General features: G+C 41.4%; 1 pseudogene; it reads left to right on the top strand.

Annotated features, from left to right (window-relative positions):
- The first annotated feature begins 22,546 nt into the window (after window positions 1–22,546).
- LOC118605092 lies at window positions 22,547–22,665 on the top strand (annotated as a pseudogene).
- Window positions 22,666–22,866: the final 201 nt, after the last annotated feature.

The following is a 22,866-nucleotide window of genomic DNA, read 5'->3' as shown; positions in this document are numbered from 1 at the left end:
AGTGCACTAAACCTACATTATATTCTCAGGTCTTCTGGCCCATCTTATAAAGGAGGTAGGAACCAGGTTCTTGCAATTCTTTGTATAGTAACAGAGCACAAGGATTATGTATATTGTGTCTGATGAATTCTAATTTTTCCATTTCCAGCAGAAATCTAGAGTTAGATGATTTTCCTGAAGGTTTATGCACTGAGTTCGTAATACTTTGGGCAAATGTCTCTCACAGGGCTAGTGGTTACTTGGGAATCTCAGATAGTAGGGACTCCTGGACCTGCGGTCAGTGAAAGGATCACCAGATGAGCAAAAGCGCCTTGGTTTTAGGCTTGGGTGTGTATGAAAATCACCCAGCAGAGAGATGCTTAAAACCATGGGCTCCAGAAGGCCTACTTAGGTATGCATTCTGTAGCCTAGAAAAATTTGCATTTTTAACAAATACTCTGGGTAATTCTGATGCTGGTAGTTTCCAATAAGAAACACTCTTCTGACAACTCTGATGGAGAATATTTAGACATGTGCCTTAATAATACTTTTTTTGGTTTTTAGATTTTTCACTCAAAATTCTATTATTTCAAATATTTTTCCTAATAAAAAATATTTAGGACATGAAAAGATACTCAATATCGTTAGTCATTAGGAAAATGCAATTAAAAAATTGCAGCGAGGTACTACTACACACCCATTAGAATGGCTATAATCAAAAAGCCTGACAATACCAAACATAGACAGAGGATGTGGAGAAACTGGAACTGTCATGTATTGCTGATAGGAATGTAAAATCGTAAAACCACTTTGGAAACAGTTTGGTGGTTTCTTAAAAAGTTAAACAGAAACTTACCACATGATCCAGTAATTGTCCTAGGTGTGTACCCAAGAGAAATGTAAACATATGTCCACACAAAGACTTGCACATGCACGTTTATAGCAGCTTTATTCAAAATCACCCTAAACAGGAAACAACTCAAGTGTCCGCCTACTGGTGAATGAATACACAAAATGTGATATCGATATACAATGAAATATTATCCAATATTAAAAAAAAAAAAAGAATGAGCTACTGACATGTGGTACAACATGGATGAACCTCAAAAAACATGTACAATGAAATAAGCCAGACACAAAAGACTGCAGATGGTAAGATTCCATTTAGGAAAAAATTCTGGAAAAGGAAAGTCTATGGAGATAGAAAACGTATCAGTAGTTGCCTGAAGCTGAGAGCAGGATTGACTACGAACAGACCAAAGGGAGATAGAAATGTTCTAAAACTGGAGTGGAGAAATGATTGCAGAACTGTATAAAGTTAATTTAAAAAATCATTGAACTACAGTTATAATGAAAATATTTTAGAGTACATAAATTACATATTAAAGAGGAGTTTAAACAATAGGTGCTCAAAAATGGCAACTGAATGGTACATGAGCCAATGAATCAATCGATTAAAAAACATTTCCAAGTATATAGGAGCTGGTGCTTAAAAAAACATATATCTACATGTAATTAAGTGCCTTCCATACTTTGTCAACTACAGCCTAACGTCAGTCCCATTAGTAGGTGGCTTTTCCTTTTCAGCTCCCTCTGAGTCGCAGTTTCTTTCAGCTTCAGCCCTCATGAACTTACTCCCAAGTTTCCAGTTGCTCTCAGCTTTTCTCAGCCTTAACCACCACTGGACTCTCTCCCTTTAGGCTAATAGACTATTCTGGCCTTTGAGCTCTCTTAACAGGCAGAAAGGACTGTCCACTGTTCCTTCTGCTCATCTGCTTTCTTTTCTGTGTGGTAGGAGAAGAAAAAAGATTTTTCAGTCACATCATATGTCTCTGTGTCAGCAATTCAATTGTTCCCTTAGCAACCATTGCTTTTACTGCCGGATTTCCAATATACCCTGCCTTCTCAAAGAGCTTAGAGTCACAAAATATCTTGGTTCATGCCGGGAGTGGTTTTCTCAAAGGGCCAATATGTCCTCTAGAGCAAACTATTTTTAAAACAATATTCAAACAAAACACATCCTGGTAAACAAAGGCGATGATGGGGACAGCACGGAGGAGATGGTGCCTCTTCCCGGCCATCCGGCTTTTACCGAGAGAGCGAGTATGTGCCGCCACGGACTCGCTGGCCCCCTCCCAGCCAGTGGATGTCCTGGGTCACAGGGGAAATCAGAAGTGGAGAGGAAGGAGAATCACACTGGGTGGGAGCAGCCCAGTGACTTTCCTTTGCCAATGGAAGGATCGAGGCCTTATTTTTGCTTTACAGGCATTCTGGGTTTACCATTTTACACCTTCCTCTTTATGGGAGCAGACTGCCCTCAATGTATTTCTACATCCAGGTGAAGACTGAGACCAAGGGATAGCTCAAAAGTGTGGTTTCCTTTATTATTCCATCCATTATTTATTTCCCAAGAGGATTTGTCTTTTCTTTTTCCCACTTCAAAGAACTACACATTTCCTACGCTAGCCAGTATGAGAAGCAAGGTCATCTCAGAGAATGGAGATCCTATGAATGCTCCTTCAAGAAAATATTTCCCAAACACATTGAGGAGGACTTGGAGTTTGTGATAACTCCATTTCACAGGTCCATCTATAGGAGTAAAATCGCTCAGTGACAACTCATTGATTTCTTTTTTAATTAATAGGAGTAAAGAGGCATTTTATCATTATTTGAGAACACAGTAGCTTTTCAGCATTTCAGAAGACCACCTGTTCTGCAAACGGTCAATATCAAATATCTTTAATGAACCTCTGCTGAATCCTGTGTGCACAGGGTGTTGGATATATTAGTTAGAAGATTTTGGTAGCTGAGATTTTGTTATTTAAACTTTTGTTTCAACTTTTCCCTTAAATCCCTTCTGTTCCTAATTTAGGCGAGTTTTCCCTGCAATTCACCCAAATGAGGGCAACTTCTCAAATATAAATTATTTTTTTAAAACTGTTAACACATGAGCTATTGACCCAGTGAGCTTGTAAAAAAGGAGGAAATCCTCTGGCGTATTTAACACGCTCGGAGGAGGGAGACTCATGGTCTGGGAACACATCTCAGCTTTGTGTCGTGGATGTCCCCAAACCAATTGGTCAAGGTGTTTTGAGATGTTGGTTGCACTTAAGGCCAATCCCCTCCCTTAGGGTGTCCCCAAATAATATTTGGTTACTGAGAATGAAAAACTTGAAGCCCACATTAAAGTTTTGAGTCCACTCAGAAGTCCTTGAGGATAAAATTTGCAGGTGATTTATCACAACTAGCCTAAGGGTAAACACCACTACTGCTTCCCCACACACAGAAAGATGAAGATCCATTTCCTTTCAGTTCAGTGAAGGTAAAAAGAGTCATAACAATTTGCGTTTGCCTTGGTGGAATCAAAAACATTTTGTTTTATTATGACAAAAGAAGAATAAAGGTCTTCTTAATTCCCCTATTCTTAGTAAGAACTGTCACTTTGCGACTCATGCAAGCAAACGTGCTTCGATATAATCAGCTGTCGCTGAGCTGCTGAAGAAAGGGAGTTTTCTCTTTAACACCTCTGGGCATCGGTTTCCCTGCCCACGAAGAGAGGGGGACAGAATGAATGTCCTTCAAGTCCCCTCCATGGCTATAGTCTATTTTTACACCTACTTTCTTCCAGCAGTGGGCTGTGTAGTTCCATGGGTTTCAGCGTGTCTGCCCCAGCTTCCCGGATTTTTTCCAGGGGCTCCTTCTTTCTCTGGGAACCGAGCAGCTCTCATATACACTGTTCATACATTCCGGTTCACAAGAGACTTTCCTCGCACCGCCATCAAAATCTGGGGTGGAGGTGGTGAAGGAACAAGGGACAACACATACACAGACACATAGCTGTAAATATACGCATATATAAAAACGCGTGCTCTAGGAAAGAGTCAAAGGATTGAGGTTGCCCAGAACTTAGTGCTCTGAGTCTTCACCAGGTTACTGCCCTTGGCAGGAAGTGACCCCGTCAACATCCTGCTCAGTCTCGTGGGGCCCATCATACATCCTGTTCCTGGCTGGTGAGGCCTGCCTGCCACAGCCTTGCTTTCTAGGCTGGATGACCAACTGGGGATCTCCTAACTGCAATTTCTATATCAAGTTATAAAGCAGATTACCTCAGAAACTGGCATTCGCCCATCCCAATCTCACACACACAGCCTCCCTAGGGCCTTAACAAGAATTACATGTTAACAACCTGTATGTCCAGTGGGACTTTGTCCCTTGTTAAAGTCTGGTAGGAGAAGCTAAAGCTACTATACTATCAAAGCTGCCTGATCATGTTTCAGATGACTCTATTAATCCCAGATTTTTGATGTTCATTCAGGAAACCAGTAACAGAAATCTCCCCATGCTCTTGTCTCTAATTTTGTCATCCACCCCTTTTCCTGGCCCACCCGACATAGGTCGAAGCCAAGATGATTCCCATGATAGAGGGAAGCATCAAGGCTGTGCCTTGGTGTTACATTTTAAAGGAATGAATGGATGATTGCTTGATGCATAACTGATTGCTGTATTACCAAGGTAATAACTGATGTTCGTTGTAGAAAATGAGTTTCTGGGCTATGGGGAGGGCAGTGTGCCAAGACAGCGAAGGTAGGAATAGAAAAGGGGGAGGCGGGGACAATCAAAATATGAAAGAGATAGGAAGACCACACTTATGAATGTGTATAAATTTACGTATACATGTGTATATTAAAATATTTTAAAAGATTTGGAAAACGTAGAACCGCTCCAGGAAAAAAAAAAGTAAAATTTACAACTTTACTTCTCAGCACACTTACTAACCCTCTGGTGTGTATCATTCATCTTGTTTGTTTTTTACGTAAATGGAATCTAAGGTTTCAGTTTTGTAAACTGTTCTCTTTCAAGTTAATCATATTTACCACAGACCATTTTCACATCTAGTGGCTGAGGGCACAAGGCAGGAATGAACTCCTTATGTCACTCCAGTAACCCTCAGAGTGATCTGCAATTTCTTTTATGACTTATGATGTAGCATTTGGTTTGGACCTGGGTTTGGTGATGGATTCCTTCAGTTCTCAGACCCACAGAATTATATATAGTCCGTTAGAGCTAGAAGGGACCACGAGTGATCTCGGAAGTCAAACCCTTCACTAACCAAATACAGCATTTAAGCCTCCTGGTCTATCTTCCCCATGCCATGTCCACAAGCGTGAAGAATCTTCCTGTTTTGGCAAACAGCTCTAGAGAGGACTCAAGGTGGAAAAGGTATGCAGGCTTGCCAGGGCTTCCTTTAACAAAGGTCGCTCAGACACACTTAGCAGGAGAGGCCATGGCTGCGGGTGCAGAAGGGCAGGCTGGGGGCTGGACAGAAGACAGCAAATCAACAGCCCAGCTGCTCCCACACAGCCCAGAGAAGAAACCTTGCCGTTCCTGGGAACGGGGTCTTCGGTGCTGGAGACACAGCTCTGCCTTCTAGATACAAAATTGGACCACTTCTCATCACTTCCTGCCAGTTGCCCTGTTCAGAGCCACCTTCTCTCTCCTGGATTATTGCGATAGCTCCTTACTGAGATTCCGGCTTCCGGCTTCCGCCCTGCCTACTACAACCCCCATACTGATCTTCTGCAAGAGCCAGAGGGATCCTTTTAAAATGCAAAACTCTGCTCAAAACCCAAGTGGCTTTTCATGGTACCCAGGGTAAAGCCAAAGTTCTTACAATGCACAGGGCCCTTCCCTCCGCACCTTTTTCGCCTCTCTGTCCTCCTACTTTCCTCTCTGCCTACTGGCTCCTGCCACATTGGCCTCCTTGCTCGTTCTCAAACTTGGTTCAGAGCCGTTGCACTTGTTCCTGTTGCCTGCCTGGAATGCTCTTCCCCACACACAGTCGTGCACTTCTGGTTTGGATTCTCATCTGCTCTGGGTTTTGGCTCGAACATCACATGGCAGGGAGTGGGGGGCTCTCTCTGAGAATTTTAAGTGGAGGCTCTACTTAGAATTTTAAATATTTTTTCTTCTAGAAATCCCTGCTCCCTCTTAGCTGATTTAATTTTCTCTATTCCTTATCACTATGTGACATAGCATATAGTCCACTTATTTTTTATTGTCTATCTCCCTCCACTAGAATGGAAGCTCTAGGAAGCCTGGGATTTTTGTCTGTATAATTAGCCAAGGTCCCTTTGTTAAAAGTCATAAAAACCAATTTCAGCTAGCTTAATGGGAAGGGGCAGCAATTCATTATAAGGACTCAAAAACCCATGGGCAGGAGTGAAGCCTGGTCCCTTCTTAAGAAGAGATTGGGACCCAGAGAGAAAGCTTCTGTTCTCCTGTTTACCTATCTCTGTAAATCTGCTTCTTCTTTCTCTCTGTACATACTGGCCTTTCCTGTTTCTCTAGACCACATATCTGACCACAGCCCCCATTCATTTAGTCAACTACCATTTACTGGATATAATATGTGCCAGGCACTAATCTAGGTGCTCAGGTGGCATCAGTGAACCAAGCAGAGCCCTGCCTTCATAGACTTTACATTCTGGTAGTAGAAAGAGCCTACAGACCTAATCTCATCTAACGCTCTACACATACTGTAGTGTGTTAGATGAGAAGAAAGTGGAGAAAGAAAAGATGAATAGAGAGAGAGGGCGGAAGAATCTGAAGCCTGTGATGGGGCAGGCAAGATGCAATTTTAAACATGCATTAGAGTGGCCCCCAGCGAGACGGTATGCTATGAGGAAAGATTTCCAGTCACCACAGAGAGGGACTCAGAAACCCACTTCTACATCCCCAAAGGAGAAATCCAACGGGTCCAGCTTAGCTCACCCTGGTCTAATCAACTGTTACTAGGGAAGACAGAGTCAACAAGCATGGTCTCAGAAGCCTACTCCAATGGATGATAAGGCAAGGCGAAGGTCATTCCCAGAGAAAAAGAGATTACCTTGAGCTGGAAAGACATCTTGAAATATATCTGCCACCAGAAGGATTTAGGGATTCTCTGTTTGTGCCACTGGAGGGCCTGTGTTTACTTCGCAGTTTGAAAAAAGAAAATTTCCAATCTAATTAAGTCATTCAGGTGACCTCACCTGTTGGAGGTCTGTGGTAAACCAATCCCCCATCCTGCCACATTGATAGGAAGGCGTTGTGCTGCTAACTTCCTGCCGATTGCCCAAGACAAGACAGAGATGGTGATATCACAAAGAAACTTGCTGAACGCGAGCTGACTCAGAATATAATGTACCACATCCCCAACTGTCAAGTTTGCTTCTGCCTCTTGGGGAAGGGATGCCCGTTTTTAGGATAAGCAGACCCGTTTTTCATCTCAATCCTAAAGATGTTCTCCTTTAAAAGAGCAAAAAGTCACAAACTATTAATGGAGTGAAAGGGAGTAAGATATGAGACATTTGGGATGATATAATGGTAGAAGTCATGAGATTCGGGTTATTTCCTTCTGAGGGAAACAAAAATAGAAATGGAAAATTTGATAAACCCCAAGTCATCTGCTACTTTGCAAGAAAAGCCTAGTAGAATTTTACGCTTGCAGGGCCAGCTCAGAGGACCCTCTTCAGATCTTTATAGCCTCATCTGAATTGTTAGCCTTTGAAAAGTCATATTTATAAATTTATGAATTTAGAAACCTCGGGGTCCCATTATTAGAACCAAGTAATGTAGGAATCCTCTGTAGTTGAAAAGTGAAATGTAATCCATCGATGACCGTGAGGTCTCAGCAGAGCTTGAGGCAAACCTTTGAATATAGAGATTCACCACCATGCTCCCCACCCCACCAACATCTATGGGGACTGGGGCCTGAAAATGTGGAACTCCTTGCTAACCGATGAAGATGCCACAGATAAGGTAGTAAGATGGCAGAACCAAAGAATTTTCTTTGCTTGCCACGGTCAAAAGAAGTGTGCATTTGTGGCTCTCAGTCCCTGGCAGCCTTTTAGGGGTGCTGACAGTCTAAGCCACTCAAGCTTGAGGAAGAAGTGGGTTACCTGAAAGAAAGTCCTAATTCTGTCTTGTACTAATCCAAAGGAACCAGAGGCTATAGCGATCTCCCTTGGTAGACAGGAGAGGTATTGTCCCTGAGTCACCTTTGATCCTCTGCCTTCTCTGAGTAGCAACAATGCACAGTCACAAGCTAAACTGAGTATCTGCAAGAGTCAAAACAAGAAAAATGTTTTCTGATTTGCTTTTGAGTCTCAAGAGGATGCTAAGCACTGACTAGCCTGCAGATACAGGCTCATATTATGCTTACGTCAGCCCCAGGGTTCGAAATAGATCCCACCTGGTCTTCCCCCACACTCACCTTGCCTCTGATGGTTCAAGGGGCCACACAACAGGAACCTCAGAAACATTTTAAAGAATCAGTGAGAAATTTTAGCTTGTTTTAGAAATAGAGGTTAGTTTCTAAAGCTTGAGAATCCCGGCAATATAAACCCAGTAGGGAAACATCCCCACGGGTTTTCTGGAGCAGAAGGAAAGCCTCACAAGTCCAGCTGGCTCTAATTTTTACAGAAAGTTCCATCTAAGAAGATGCCGGAGGTCAGTTTCTCTGCTGCACACTTGCACATCTCCTGTGAGTCAGACTTCACCAAGAAAGTCCCCTCTGCCTGTGTGGGCGTCCACTCCCCATTCACTTTTACAGAGCACCACTGCCCAGTCTTGGTGTCCCCCAGGAATCAAGGCTTGACTTTGCTGCTGTGAAATCTATTTCTGTGCAAGAAGTAACACAACTGTAGCATTTCCCCTTTTCAAACTGCATGCTCACGTATTTCCCAGCAACCTCGCTGAATTCCTGGAGAGATGGCCACAGGCAACTGCTGAGCAGAGAGTCCGGCTGTGGGAGAGGGAGCACAGGGAGAAGGTGCACATCTGGGGCCAGTACAGAGCCCCTGGTGACCTGGCTGCCCTGGCTTAGGTACGAACATCACTTGGGGGAGGTCTTTACTATCAGGATGACTTTTTTCCTCTCTCAAACGACTTCGAGAAGTTGTAATGAGGCGGCAAGTGGGCGATAGATGGAGCCTGCTGTGAAAAGAATGTGCAGTGATTATGAAAATCTGTTTTTCTGCATGTGTATGGATCATGCAAGGCTACTTTTGATTCAGGGGTAGAGGGAGTGCCTGTGTTGAGAAAGAGCGTTAAGTTTTAGACTTAAGTTCGAATTTTGACTCCATCATTTCCTAGCATGTGGCCTTGGGGCAACCCACTTTACCCATTCTGAGCCTCAGAGAGGCTGTTTCCTTACCTGTGAAATGAGGACAGTGATTTTCACCTTGCAGGGAGGATTATTGCAACTGATTTGGTGGCAAGGTGGAAAAGTTAGCTCCCACAAAGCATGGCACACAGTAAGCAGTCAATAAATGATAGTTGCAATGCTATTACCATTTTAAATAAAAATAATGACAGTAAAGGTAACAAAAATTGAATGATTCAGAGTGGTGTTTTAAGACACTTGCCCTGATGGGAAGTTAATGAATTAAGCATATAAATATATCAGATATGGCAGTCAGAGTTAGCTGGCTATTCTTAACTCTCTTTCTTCTTTGTTCCTTCACCATGGAGGAAAGAAAAGCTAAATAGTCACTTTTCCAATCTACCTGGCAGCAAAAGTTTGCCGTAAAACACAGTTCTGGCCAAAGAAATGTGAGTAATGTACTTCTTTCCTGATAAAGACATGATGAGTGTCACTCTTCCTTTCCTACCTCTTGCTTTGAATGTGGACATGATGCCTGGAGCAGAGGCAGCTATGTTGTAGCCATGAAGCAATAATTACTTGGTAAAGATGTCCGAAGAAACGAAGAAAAAGGCTTTAGGTTCTTGTTGGCATTAGTGAGCTGCTACATCAGCCCTGGGCTACATACTTTCAGACTTTTTAGTTTTTAAGAAAAATACCCTTGTATTTGTTTAAATGACTCAGATGTTGCTTACTGCTGAAAACATTCTTATCTGATAAACAGCTTTATGATAAGCTTCTGAAATACTTTGCTGACCTAGCAGGAAAATCCAGTCACTTTGACTTCCTAATCAATCTCTAAGGAGCATAATCTGTGTAGGCGTTAAGTAATCCTAAATATTTTAATAAAAATGAGTATATGGCTATTAATGTATAATATACACACATGTATTCATACAATAGCTTGTGAGACCTGGGAGATTTGCTTTAGATGCAATTCTTGACCTTTCAAGTATGCAGGTACAGCATAATCACAGTGGAACTCTTCAAACACGCCCACGCCTGGGTTCCGGCCCTGGAGATTCTGGCTCTGTAAGCCTCAGATGAGGTCAGGGCACCACAATGTTTCAAAGCTGCACAGGTCCCTGTGAGGCACCGGGCCAAGTGAGAACTATACTAGAGCCTTTCTTAGCAGGGGCCTAAACTTAACGAATTCTGCCTCCTCGGTACTGACGCCTCCCGGAATCAGGCTGGAGAGGTAAAATAGCCTATGGGCAGCATGGCATAACTACTATTTTAATTCAACAGAATTATTCCAAACAATTGCAAAAAACTATTTATCAGGTTTCATAGAACACAAGATTTATATGCAATCCTCTGCTGTAAGTTACACAAGCTTCCTCTTTAAGTTTGCATAGCACTAAGCCTGGGTAAACGCGCATTAAACTTGAGTAAGGACCATTAATAGCTGAACTGCTGCCTTATGCCCTTACTTGAATAACTTGGATGGCCATGATAGAAACTCAGTAAGATAGTATGGGACACACCAGATAAGCCCCTCATATTCAGACTAGAGCTCTTCTGATGAGAAGGCAGCCAGTTAACTCCTTATCTTTCAAAATATCACCCTAATGTAATGGAAAGTGCCCACGTGGTAAGATCAGAAACACTTCCATTGCTGACCCAACATGTTTACTTTGAATTTGTAACTTTTCATATTATCTGTAGTTTCTATGTCAGGATATATTTTTGTTTATAATATCCTGTATAGGTTTTTTATAGATATAGCTGTATGCATACATCAATATGCATAAGGTCACAAAGGTTTTTGTTGTTGTTGTTTTGTGGGTTTTTTTTCTTTTTAGCCAATAGCAAAACATTCTTTTTATGGGCCAAATCTATTGTCTTGTCAATTAAGCTTCTAGTATACTTGGTTGCAGTTATTGCTAAATAGTCTTAGGTTTATACATAGAGTACTGGTTTAATTTCTTCATCAACCTATATATGAGAGATAATTGTTGGAGTTTACATTATATCTGTTGATATAATTTACAGCAGCTTATCCTCATATTGCATTTTTAGTTTTCACCAGTAATAATAATGATATGGCATTAGTGAACCCTAAATGTATCCCAGATACTGCTATATTCCTTATGTGAATCATTTTATTTAATTCTCACTATAACCCAATGTGGAAGGGCACTATTATCATGACCATTTTACAGATAAACTGAGTAAACTGAGTCTGGGAAGTTAAATTACTTGTCTGAAGTCAACAAAACCCATAGCTGGTAGAGCCAAGCCTCGAACCTAAGTAATTTTTATCCCAAAGTCCACCCTCTTAACTAGCATGCTATATTAGTATCATTTATCATCTATACTTTTCAACCGTATTCTTCTTTGGGGCACATTGTAAAAACCTTTCCAATTACTTTATTATGAATCACCATCAACAAAATCTTCAGTCATATTCTGCTATAGTATCAACTTCAAAATCTTTTAAAAACAGATATGGTCATGGGTCTGAGTTATCCTTTGTTCCAGCGTGCTGTGCTAGTTGTTGAGTCACTTTCAGAGAGGCTGGTGTGATGGAATGAACATGAGTTTTGGAGTTCGATGCTTTGCTTACATGGCCCGGGATGGATATTCAATCTCTTTAAGCTACAGCTTTCACATCTATAAAAGAGAGGTAGGTATTCATGCTATCTTCTTGTTTCTCAGGGTTATGTTGATTGCTAATCAAGTTAGCACTTGTGAGAAATGTTCTGAGAATTATACTATTATTTTACAACTTTCTTTTTAACACAAATTTCCTGACTAGTTTCACTCCAAATCATGGCCACAGGTCTCCATTTGGCCCCCAGCACTGCCTGGTCAGCCCTGCCACACTCTCCACATTTATTACTTTCCCGTTTGTCAAAGGAACCATTTCACATCTCTCTTAACACCAGCCCCATCCCAGTTTTAGCTATGCCCTTGCCTCACACTTCCCCAAGAATACCGAAGCACCCAAAAAGGCCTCCCTTATCACATCATCGTCATGACTACAACTCTATGGCCTCAATGGCTTCTTTCCTATCACCAAGGATTGGACACCCCACATCCCACTACCTCCAGCTCCCATCTTTCCCCATTTGTCTCGAGACTTTGTTTCTTTGATTATTCCTTCTTTTCAACATCATCCATCCACTCTCTACCAGAGAGTGATCTTGTACCTCCCATATTAAAAAACAGAAAGGGGGAAATATCTCCCTTAACCCCATATTCCCACATAGCTACTACACGATTTCTCAGCTCCCCTTCACAGTGAAACTTCCTGAAATAGCCACCACGTCCTCCACGTCCTCATCTCATACGCTCTCTTCAGCTCACTTCTGCTGGGTTCCTGTTCCACTGCACTTCATGTTGCAGAATCCAACGTGCATTTCCTGCCCTTGTTGTACTCGACTTCTCAGTAAAAGTCAGCAGAGTTTACCGCTCCCTCCTTTTGAAACACTTCCTTCTCCTGACTATTCACACACTCTCCTGGTTATGCTTCCTACTTGCTCTGGTTTCCCGGAGCTGGTTTCCTCTTATCTGGCTCTTTCACCACAATAAATGGAGGAGAGGAGAGCTCTTCCCTACAGTTGAATTCCAAATGATAAATATAAAAGGAGTGATAGATTTAGAAATTCATCAGTGGATACTTAACATAGTAAAAGTAAAATTTTGATGATCAACAAGATATTTGTATTGTCTCAAAGAAACTCCCCTCAGATTAGTTGCCATCTACAAAGGGAGAAATAGTAACTTTACAGAGGAGAGACCTGGGGAACATAACCCTAACTGGGTGATCAAAGCTAGTATCACCAGTACTGGGACAGACCAAATCACATGCTTCTTGATGTCATGCACTGAGATGGACATAGCAATATTTCTGTGATAGTCCTGCCAAAGATGCATGACCTTGATGTAATGAGGGGAAATTAGACAAGCCTAAATTGAGACATTGTATAAAATAACTGGCCTGTGATCTTTAAAAACATCAAGATCAAGAATGACAAAAAAAAAAAAAAAAAAAAAAAAAAAAAAAACTGGGGGCTGTTCCAGATTGAAGGAGACTAAAACACATGACAAAATGCATGCAATATTTGATCCTGTATTGGATATAGAATCTGGGGAAAAGTAACTAGAAAGTACATTATTGGGACAATTGATGAAATTTCAATATGGACTATAGATTAGAATAACAGTGGCATATAAATAATACATTTTCTGTTCTTTGATAAGAGTACTGTAATTATATAAGATAATTTTTTGTTGTTAAAAAATACAGTTTTGAGTTTTTTCATGTTAAAGGAATACGATGTCTCCACTGTATTTTCAAGTGGTTTGAGGAAATATGCATGTATACTTATAAGGATATAGACAGAGAGATAATGGTAAACGAATGGGGCAAAAAATGTAAGCAACTGGTAACTTTGGGTAACAGTTTATAAGAGCTCTTTGTACTATTTTGGTGACGTTTCTTTAAGTTTGAAATCATATCAAAAAATGTTTTGCACATATGATCATGTCATTTTCCTTTTCACACCCTTCCTACAGCTTTGAAACATATTTATAATAAAATTCAAACCCTTTACTTAGCCCTCTCTGATCTGGCCTCTGCCCACATCTCAGATCTCACACCCTATCATTCTTTCTCACTTAAACTGCTCGAACCAGGCTGGACATCTTTCTGTTCCTGACACATGCCAAGCTCATTGCCATCTGAAAGCCTGGAAACTTTCTCTACCTGGAATGTTCTTCCCCTCAACTTTGAGTGGTTGGCCCTTTTTTGACATTCAGATATTGACTTCAAGGTCACCTTGTCATGGAGGCCTTCCCTGACCACTGTCAGTCTCTCTCATTCCATTGAATATAAATTCTAGGCAGAGCACTTATCACTCCACGTTTTTCTTATTTGTTTATTTATTATCTTATGCCTTCACTGGAACCCCTAAGAGCAGGTATTTCGTCATACTCACAGCTGTATCCTACGTGCCTAAAATAATGCTGGCTCCACAATATTTGTTGAATGAAGCTGGATGTTTGTTACATATTTTGATAATGCTGTATATTAATTGCATATTGAAATAAGTCTGCTGATACTAGAATCTCCTTCTCACCAGTTATGAGTACTCTTTCCTATATAACTCCAGGGTCTTCTGTCCAGGGGATCATTCTGGTTACATTCAGAACAATAGATATTTTGTTTCAGTTCCTTTTTCCTAGGGAGCCAAATCTCATTAAGTCCCTTCCCCATTAGGACTCTTGGTGGCCAAGGCAATTACTAAGAGGACAATGGGCATTATGTGCGCCTATACTTACCAGGGCCGATGCCTGCATCTCATAACTGGCGGGCCTCCATTCGTAGTGATTATTTTTATCCTCATTGTTTCGACACCGCTGATGAAATATCTTCAGATGCCAATTCCTAAGAGCCATACAATAGCAATAGTTGTCATAAGTTGGGGACTGGGAGAGAAGTTTGATCTTTCTGTCTTCTGCCAACTCTGAGTGGGGCCTCGGATTTGCTATTTGAGTTCTCTGTGGCAGCTGCTTCCCTTTGAATTTAGAGAGTGGCTCTTTCAACTCTGAATGAAGCACGGGCCCTGCAAAATCAGACACCCAGGGCCCTTCCTGCTGATAACCAATCACAATTTCCTTTATTAGTCACATTCATGAGCACCAGCGAAACTCTAAGGACAACGTGTTGTAAAAGAGACACTTGATGTGATGCGTTAAATTCATATCTGTCGTCACCTTTCATTCACTCCAGGAGGCCTGTCAATAGGACTGTCTTTCAAAATTGTCCCCAAATGCTCAGGAATATTGTGCCTCCCTGTTAACCCACATAAAAAAAGCTAGCCATGCCAGGGAGAATGGGACAAATGTGTGTTGACATAAAAAACGAGTTCCTCCCAGTGCCTGCGATCCCTGAGAGGTCCACGCTGCTCGCTGCAGATTCGCGGAACAGATGTGCACGGTGAGAGGAAGCTGCTTAGAGGCACCAGTGGGCAGATGGATTCATTACACCACCTAATGAAAAGCAATGATTCTCTGTGGCCTGAGGGGAGGCAGGTTAGAGCCATAAAGAAGATACAAGCATTTGGGCACATGTGCATGCAGAGATGTGCAAATGGGGGAAATGATAGAACGGTCCAGGTGAGAAGATGCTTGTGCTTCTCTTGAAACTGCCAAAAGCGCTCCGCCTGCTTCGAGTTCACGTCAGCACTACGGCTGCACCCAAGGAGCGTGACCAACAGCCCATCCTAAAATGACCAGCAGTAATCATTGCAAGTTAAACAAACCCATGTTGAAACAATGGATGGAAATAGACTGAAGGGGGTTTAGAAAGGTACCGTGTGGAGGTATCTTGCTTTCTGCTAATTACCAGCTAATGACCTTGGCATTTTAATTAATCTCCTGAGCCTCAACTTACTCATCTATAAAATGGAGGCAACGATGGTCTCCATCTCATGTGGTAAATCAGAGGCTTAAATGTTAACATGCATATAAAAACCCTTAGCGTCATGCCTGGTATAGAGTAAGTCTTCATTAAATGTTATCAATCTTGATATTTTCACTTTATCTCTAGGCACTTAAATAATCTCAGTTGCACCTCTGCTGCTTTAATAAAATTCAAATCTTTTCTGTGACTTACATAACCCTAAATGAACTGGTCCCTACCCGCCTCAGATCTCATTCCATATCGCTCTTTTTTACCTACTCTGTTTGAACCACGACAAAAGTCTTTTTGTCCCTAAAACACACCAGCTCAATATCATTTTAGGGTCTTTCTGTAGATCAAAACACAGACTCAATTGTCATATTTATATGTTCAGCAAAAAACTGTTACAATCAATACGATAAAGACTGAATTCCACACGAGATCCAAGAGAATATATAGATGAAAGGAAATGAACATGTTTAGTGTAACCCACCATGGATCTCAATACCTGTAAGTGGGAAATCTGTTCTATAAATTTGACAGACCAAGCATGAGGCGTAGGATCCCTTAGACATAAAGAAAAGGACATTCAGATAGTCAGCTCATTAGGTCCATTTTGCCAATGAGAAAACTGAGTTTTAGTGAGGTTAATCTTTCCAGAAACAGCTCAGAACTAGTGGAGCTGGGTTTTGAACCCGGACTTGACTTCGAGAGCTCTTCTTTTTAACTATGATCCTCTACTGGCATAGAGGTTTTTAACATGCATTCTCCCATTAGTTTAACGGGATGTTATTAGATCCTATTCCACCCATGGAAAGAGCTTTTAGACAGGAGGGACCATTCAGAATGCCTTTACTGAATGAACTGTACTTATCCTGCACACATTGGTCTAATACAACTTGCCTCCCGAGAAAAATGTCTTAGAGGACCAGCCTGGCCCACTTCTGCCCCGCATGTCCCTTGTCTCACCCAGCACTGGATCTGCTTTCCAAAAACCCAACTCCCCTGACCTTCAGCAGCCACAAGATCTAGGCCCTAACCTTCCATCCAGAGTCCTTTCCTCTACCTGTTCTCTATACATCCTTGGTACACTCTCTTTACCAAAGATCTCCTAGTAGACACGGTTTCCCTTGCTACGGAAAGAAGAGTCCTTGGCATCCCTGGGAGCTTGTTAGAAATGTAGAATCTCAAGGCAGAACTTTTGAATCTGAATCTAAATTTTAACAAGATCCTCAGATGCTTCATAGCCCATTAAGACTTAAGAAACACTGGTCTTGCCCATTTCTGGACAAAGCCTGCACTAATTCCTAAGGTAATCAATTTATCCCATTGTATCTGTCACTCAAATTTTCCAGTTCCTGCACAATCTGAACATCTGCCTCCAAAAGCAAATCAGCATTTTTTTTTTTTTTTTTTTTGCTGTTCCACCTGGCCACTGCTGCTTCCTCCATAAACTCAATCTTTCAATCCAGAGGCAATTAGTTAGATTTTATGAACAAGAGCAAAATAGAGATGAGAGACTATCCTTTATAACATTCAGGAGTGTTATTTACATGTCAGTTAACATGAGTCTCAGTCAAAGCATTTTGTTATTATTAAATAATATGCCATAGATAGATATGACTATCCAAGGAGCACGGTGATTTTCATGTAGCAAATAGACACAGCAAGCAGGGAGTAAGATCGTAAGCTTCTCTTGCCTAGCTCTGATGTTCTCTTGCCCGTGATGCTTATTTTATCCAGCCCTTGAAGCTCAATAGCTAAAAGAATAAAATATTTAAAAATAAAGTTAAAATGACTTGCATAAAGACATTTCCAGGAAGATTAAATGTATTGTTCACAGTTTAATTTCTTATCCGTGGATGCGTACATGATCTAGAAGTAGCATCAGTAATAATAATAATAGTAGCAATCCTAGAAATGAAGTCACAATGCCTTTATAAATACTATTGCCAGATATTAAGAGCCAGGTATTATTTTTCATTTTTATCTTCCAGAAAACTAAATCCAGCCAATATGGTGATCGATATTGAACCTCCGTAACAGCTCAACCAATCAAACTACTGCCTCCCCTACCCTAACACACACATGCAGTGATATTAAATTCAGGTTCACGATGGCTAAATAGGCTAAAAATAAGAATCATTTCAGTCAAATGCAACCACATCAGAGAGTTTGCACTGAAAAAGTCACTTTCAGAAAAGGAATGTACTGAAAGGTCAGATGGAAATTTCCCCTTTCCCACCCCTAATTATATAAATAAGCGCTTCTGCCATTGGGGCCAGGCACTTCAAGAAGGTGGCTGTGGGCAAGAGTGATCCCTTTTCTGATCTATAGAAACTGTTTTAAGAAGAAACATGAAAATAAGAGCAAGAATTCAGGGAGGTGGGAGTTAGGTGATTTTTCACCATCTGAGGTCAACTGTAGAGGACATAATTTATTTCCTATGTAAACCTCAAGTCAACTTTCTAAAGTAGGAAAAAAGAGGGTGGGGAGGTGCTTGAACTGACTCTCTGGCCCTATGTGATTTTTCTGTTCTATTTGTTTACGATATCTGTCCAAGTTAACCTCTCAACGCTGAAAAAAATGATGAGAAAAATTGACAATATCTTCTTTAACACAGCCACTAATAATCAGAAAGTTCACATTTTCCTAATGCTCATTCATTTTTCTTTGGCAATTTGACTCTGTTAATAAAGCTCAGGCAATAAAATCATACTTTGAAGTAAATATTAAACTAGATCAACCCACTAGTGGGCAGCCATTCCTTCCTGGGAAATGAAGTGAATAATTAGAAAAATGGAGAAACATTTTCCGTCATCCTTACTTCCTGCTTTCCCTCCTTTCTTTCTATTTAATTTCCTCACACGAAGTATTTTTATGATCCTAGTTCTTAATGAGGAGTCTTATCTCTTGCCCTGAAATAACTGATCAGGTGACAGGAGTCCTCTGTTTTAATTCTGCCTCTTGGAATGTTTTGTTTTGTCTCCTTCTCTTTTTCTATTCTCTCTTTCAAAGAAGCTGACTGAACATCTCAAATTCGTTATGTTAATATAGAGCAATAAGAATATATGTTTGAATTGTTTCATTCTGAGTGACAATCTTATCCAATAAAAGTTTTTAAATGGACATTAATCTATGATTTAACATTAAAAGCATTAAACATAAGATTAACCCAAATGAGTTCTATAGGGGGAAAAAGCATCAGCTTATTCATAGTAGTCTACTTGTTTCTTATTCCAGCTGAACATTCATTGCCTTCCCCCATCTTCCTCCTCAATTTTTCCATCTCCTCAGGATGTATATTAACTCTGAATGTGTGAGAAAACAGACTTAGGTACTTATTTTTGTAACTTTACACTAACCCAAAAATGCAACTTACAGCATTTACAAGGAGCCCTCCGTGTTCCAACCAATTGTAGCTCTTCCGCTCTGAGTACCAGCACCAGATGTTATATTTCCCGTGAGCCTTTGATTAACACAGCACCAATGCCCCAAACAGAAACTGAAAAAGCAGCAAAGATATCAAGCTTGCTTTTTCTTAGCACCGATTTCATGCTGGTCTAGCAGTAAAGAACAGATAGAAATTCCACGGAGAAGTTAGCTATCAACACATGGCTGGTTCTTTGAGACTGATCTGAGTTTTCCACTTGAGGGCTTTTAAGCACTCTGAGTATCATGCAATACCTCAACGAATTCTGTGCAGTGGCCTGTACTCTTAAAGAAGACCAGCCTTGAGGAGCTGGAGGTCTGTGAGGTCCATGGCTGTGTCTTGAAGAACCTTGTCTGAGGTCTGTCAGGAAAGAAACTGGAAACAGCCTAAAGAATGTCAAGAATCCCTCTTGCTCTTTCAGAAAAAGGAATTGTTAGAATCCAGAGCCACCCCAGTACGGGGCTAGAAAGTCCTAACCGTAGACGCCAAAGCATGTACAAGGTAATCTGACCATTCCAAACAAGTGTCGGTGAATTCAGACTTGAGCACTGCTTCTTCCACAGTTTGACCTGAAATTATTTTTCATTTGATTTCATTTTTCAAAGAAGAGGAGTCTGGGATTTGAAAATTTTAAACTTCAAGCTCTATATTGAAACAAAGCCACATATTTTACTAAAATACATATAATCAAGATCCTTTAAAGCCCAAGCTCTGTATCTTGTTATAATCTGCTTTTGCTTGTCTACCTGTTTCTGTGCCATAGCACTTAGTGCCTATTACAAAGCACAGATGAAGAATAGGATGTTTGCCTAAGGACAGAGAGGAAAGGGACCACACCCCAAGGCCAGGGAAACATATGATGTGAAGAAAAAGAAAACAATCTTAAAGCATTTGATTATACTAAATGTACTTATTTTTAGCACAAGGTTCTAAAATAATAATTAATCCTACATAATGCCAGGTAAATAACAGCAACCCTTCCATCGATAATAAATCAGACCAATTGTCTTCCTGAGCTCAGCACCATTGCTTGCTTTTTTTCTCTATTACATGCTCTCTCATCCCACTCCAAATGTTTTGACTTCTTTCTTTGCTTCATCCTTTTTTTTTTGTTCCAAGGTTGACACTATTATTACACTAAACTTGAATGATTGTGCTAATGCCCAAGTTTGTCTGCCTGCTTCCAGTCCTTCACTTTATCCAACCCACCCTACATCCCATCATTGAGCTATTTTTCTAAGACTCCAATTTTTCATCATGTTAGCTCCATGGATAAGAACAGCAAAGTCTTCCTAATATCCACGCTCATCAGTCTAGTGTTCAAGAGTCCTCTTCCATCTGGCTCTGAGGGTCCCTATGGCACCCTTCCCCACCAGCCCGTTGAAACAACAATATCTCTTTGATCTTCCATAAGGATGTTTCTCTATTATAAGTGTGTATTGTTAAGATGCTGAGCGGTCGCCTCTGTGGGGAAGACGGGGAAGAGGACACCTGAATGACCTAAAAAGGGCTGAGCTGGTGCCTGAAGCAGCCATCCAGACCCATCAGATGTCTTCGCTCGCAAATGAGGTGAAAGTCGAGATACCTGTATTCGAGACTGGAAGCAGGAATTTGGTGGGTTGTTCCATTGGAGCAGAGCTTGGAAACAGAGCCATCTGTCAGCTAAGGCAGGGACCAGGCTTGAAGCACATGGTTCCATTGCCCACAGGCTCCAGAGATGGCAAGCCTGATGTTAGTTCAGTTGCCAACAAGTCAGATGTTAGTTCAGAATCATGGGGACAGAGACAAGCATCACCACCTAAACAAACTGTGAGTGAATACATTTCAGGTAAACTTTAACTCGAGTGCCATGACCTCTGAGAAGCCGTCTCTGACCTTATGTTCTGTCTGTACAACATCCACTGAGCTCCCTTAGCATCCCACAGTTATCTAAAGCATAGCTCTTAGCTCATGGAAAGCAGTTATCTGCTTTCTCACCTGCGTCCTCCACTTCTATGAGAGCTCATCACATAATACCTGGTGTGTGGAGCAGCTCTGTAAATGAAGCCAAGCAGTTCTGAAGAAAAAGTCAGGGGAAGAGTACGGTGGATTGGAAGCTTTTCTTACGAGCACGACTTCATCTTATATATCTTTTCCTCTGCGGAGCCCAGCTCTGGACCACACACAGAGAAGGCACTTGCTGAGTAAGTCAGCGACGATAAGCAAAAGCCATTTGTCATATTCTAGTGTCCCTTTCATTTCTTTCTCAGATTAAATGTGAAAGTCCACTCCTGTTACTACTATAACTCTAAGAGCTGTATTTTCAAAACTAATGGTTAAAATATGCCAATCAAATTTGCATGTGCACAGCTTTCGTGCAACTATCTGAGTGTGTAGATTGGTATGGTTGAACATTCCATATCATGGTGCACATGACTTTGGAGCATTTGCAAGGACTTCTGTGACTTGATTTCCAGGTGAGGCTATAGCAGCACCCCAGCAGCTCTCCCGATTGGTAGCGTGAGAGAGGGGGTTGTAGTTATCTTCTCGTGTACAGTTTCTCTCTGCTGCACATGTACTCTCATTTAGAGCACAGCTTAGACTGCAGGTTGGGGAAATCTGGCCTGTAGGGTCTGACTTCAAAAATGGAAAAAAAAAAAAAAAAAGAGAGAACTCCCATTTCTGGTTTCCATTTTGGCCTTAGCTAGTTCCTATTGTGCTCCATATGGCAGGACATATGTTTCTCGCTGCACAAATTTAAAACATCTGAAAATAATATTTTCCTGATTGAGCAGCCATTAGGGATGAGGCAGCATTTTCTGAGCAAAAACTTGAGTCGGCGGTGAACCTAAGAGGCAGCATCACAAGGACCAGGGCCACCACTCACTGTAGCTCATCTCAAATCCAAGAACAACCTACAAGTTTATGGGGCAGGAAGCAGAGCATTGTCAGCTAACACCCCCGGCCCTCCCCACAGGCCCACAGGTGCATTGCCCTGCCTAGAGTATAAGCTTCAAAATAAAAAAGAACAAACTACTTATAGTATGCAAAACAAAACAAAAAAAACAGGTATTGAAATAGACATATTTTAATAGGTTAATTTTTGCAATCTTATCTGTGTTTTTTATAAGATAGTTTTGAGGTCCTGGAGAGTCTCGTGTACATTGTGGGGGGTAAAGGTGGAGAACCTTCCCATAAGTTACCCTGGATTGGCCTGTATCAGGCCTGGCTAGAGCTTGGGCAGCAGCTCAGATGAAGAAGAGTTACAGTTTTGCTGATGGTACGGTCACATGAGTCCCCGAGGACCAGAAAAGGGAATTGGTTGGCAAGGAGATGGAAGGCCTCGAGTAGGAGATGTTTGGAGACTATGAGTTATGAAAGGGTAAAATGCAAAGAGAACTCTGGTGAAGCCCAAAACAGTCCAATTAATAACGGACCCCGAGCCAGGGCAGCTGAAGCAGCATTCCACGACAGGTCCTGGGTGTGAGGGGAGCTGCTCTTGGAATTTTTCATTTAAGGAGCCTGCAAAGTCAGCATGCAGCTACCTTGAAAAGCAGTTTTCGACGGCCATGCCACCCTGAACGTGCTTGATCTCATCTGATCTTGGAAGCTAAGCAGGGTCGGGCCTGGTTAGTACTTGGATGGGAGACCACCTAGGAAGCCCAGGTGCTGTAGGCAGAAAGAGAAAAAGAAAGAAAAGAAAGAGAAAGAAAAGCAGTTTCAAGTAAGCCAAGAGAGCTGCCTAGTATCCAAACTGGAAGAAGGAAAGAGAGAAAGAAGGAAGGAGGAAGAGAAGGAGGGAGGGAGGGGAGTGATACAGGGACAGCCTGGAAGGAAGGTCAACATTCAAACCTGCTTCAGGTAGCAAAGCCAGGGCAC

The sequence above is a fragment of the Rousettus aegyptiacus genome, unplaced genomic scaffold, assembly GCF_014176215.1.
Source record: "Rousettus aegyptiacus isolate mRouAeg1 unplaced genomic scaffold, mRouAeg1.p scaffold_m13_p_1, whole genome shotgun sequence".
Lineage (NCBI taxonomy): Eukaryota > Metazoa > Chordata > Mammalia > Chiroptera > Pteropodidae > Rousettus > Rousettus aegyptiacus.
Note: the sequence above shows the minus strand (reverse complement) of the source record. Positions and strands in the feature narration are given on the sequence as shown.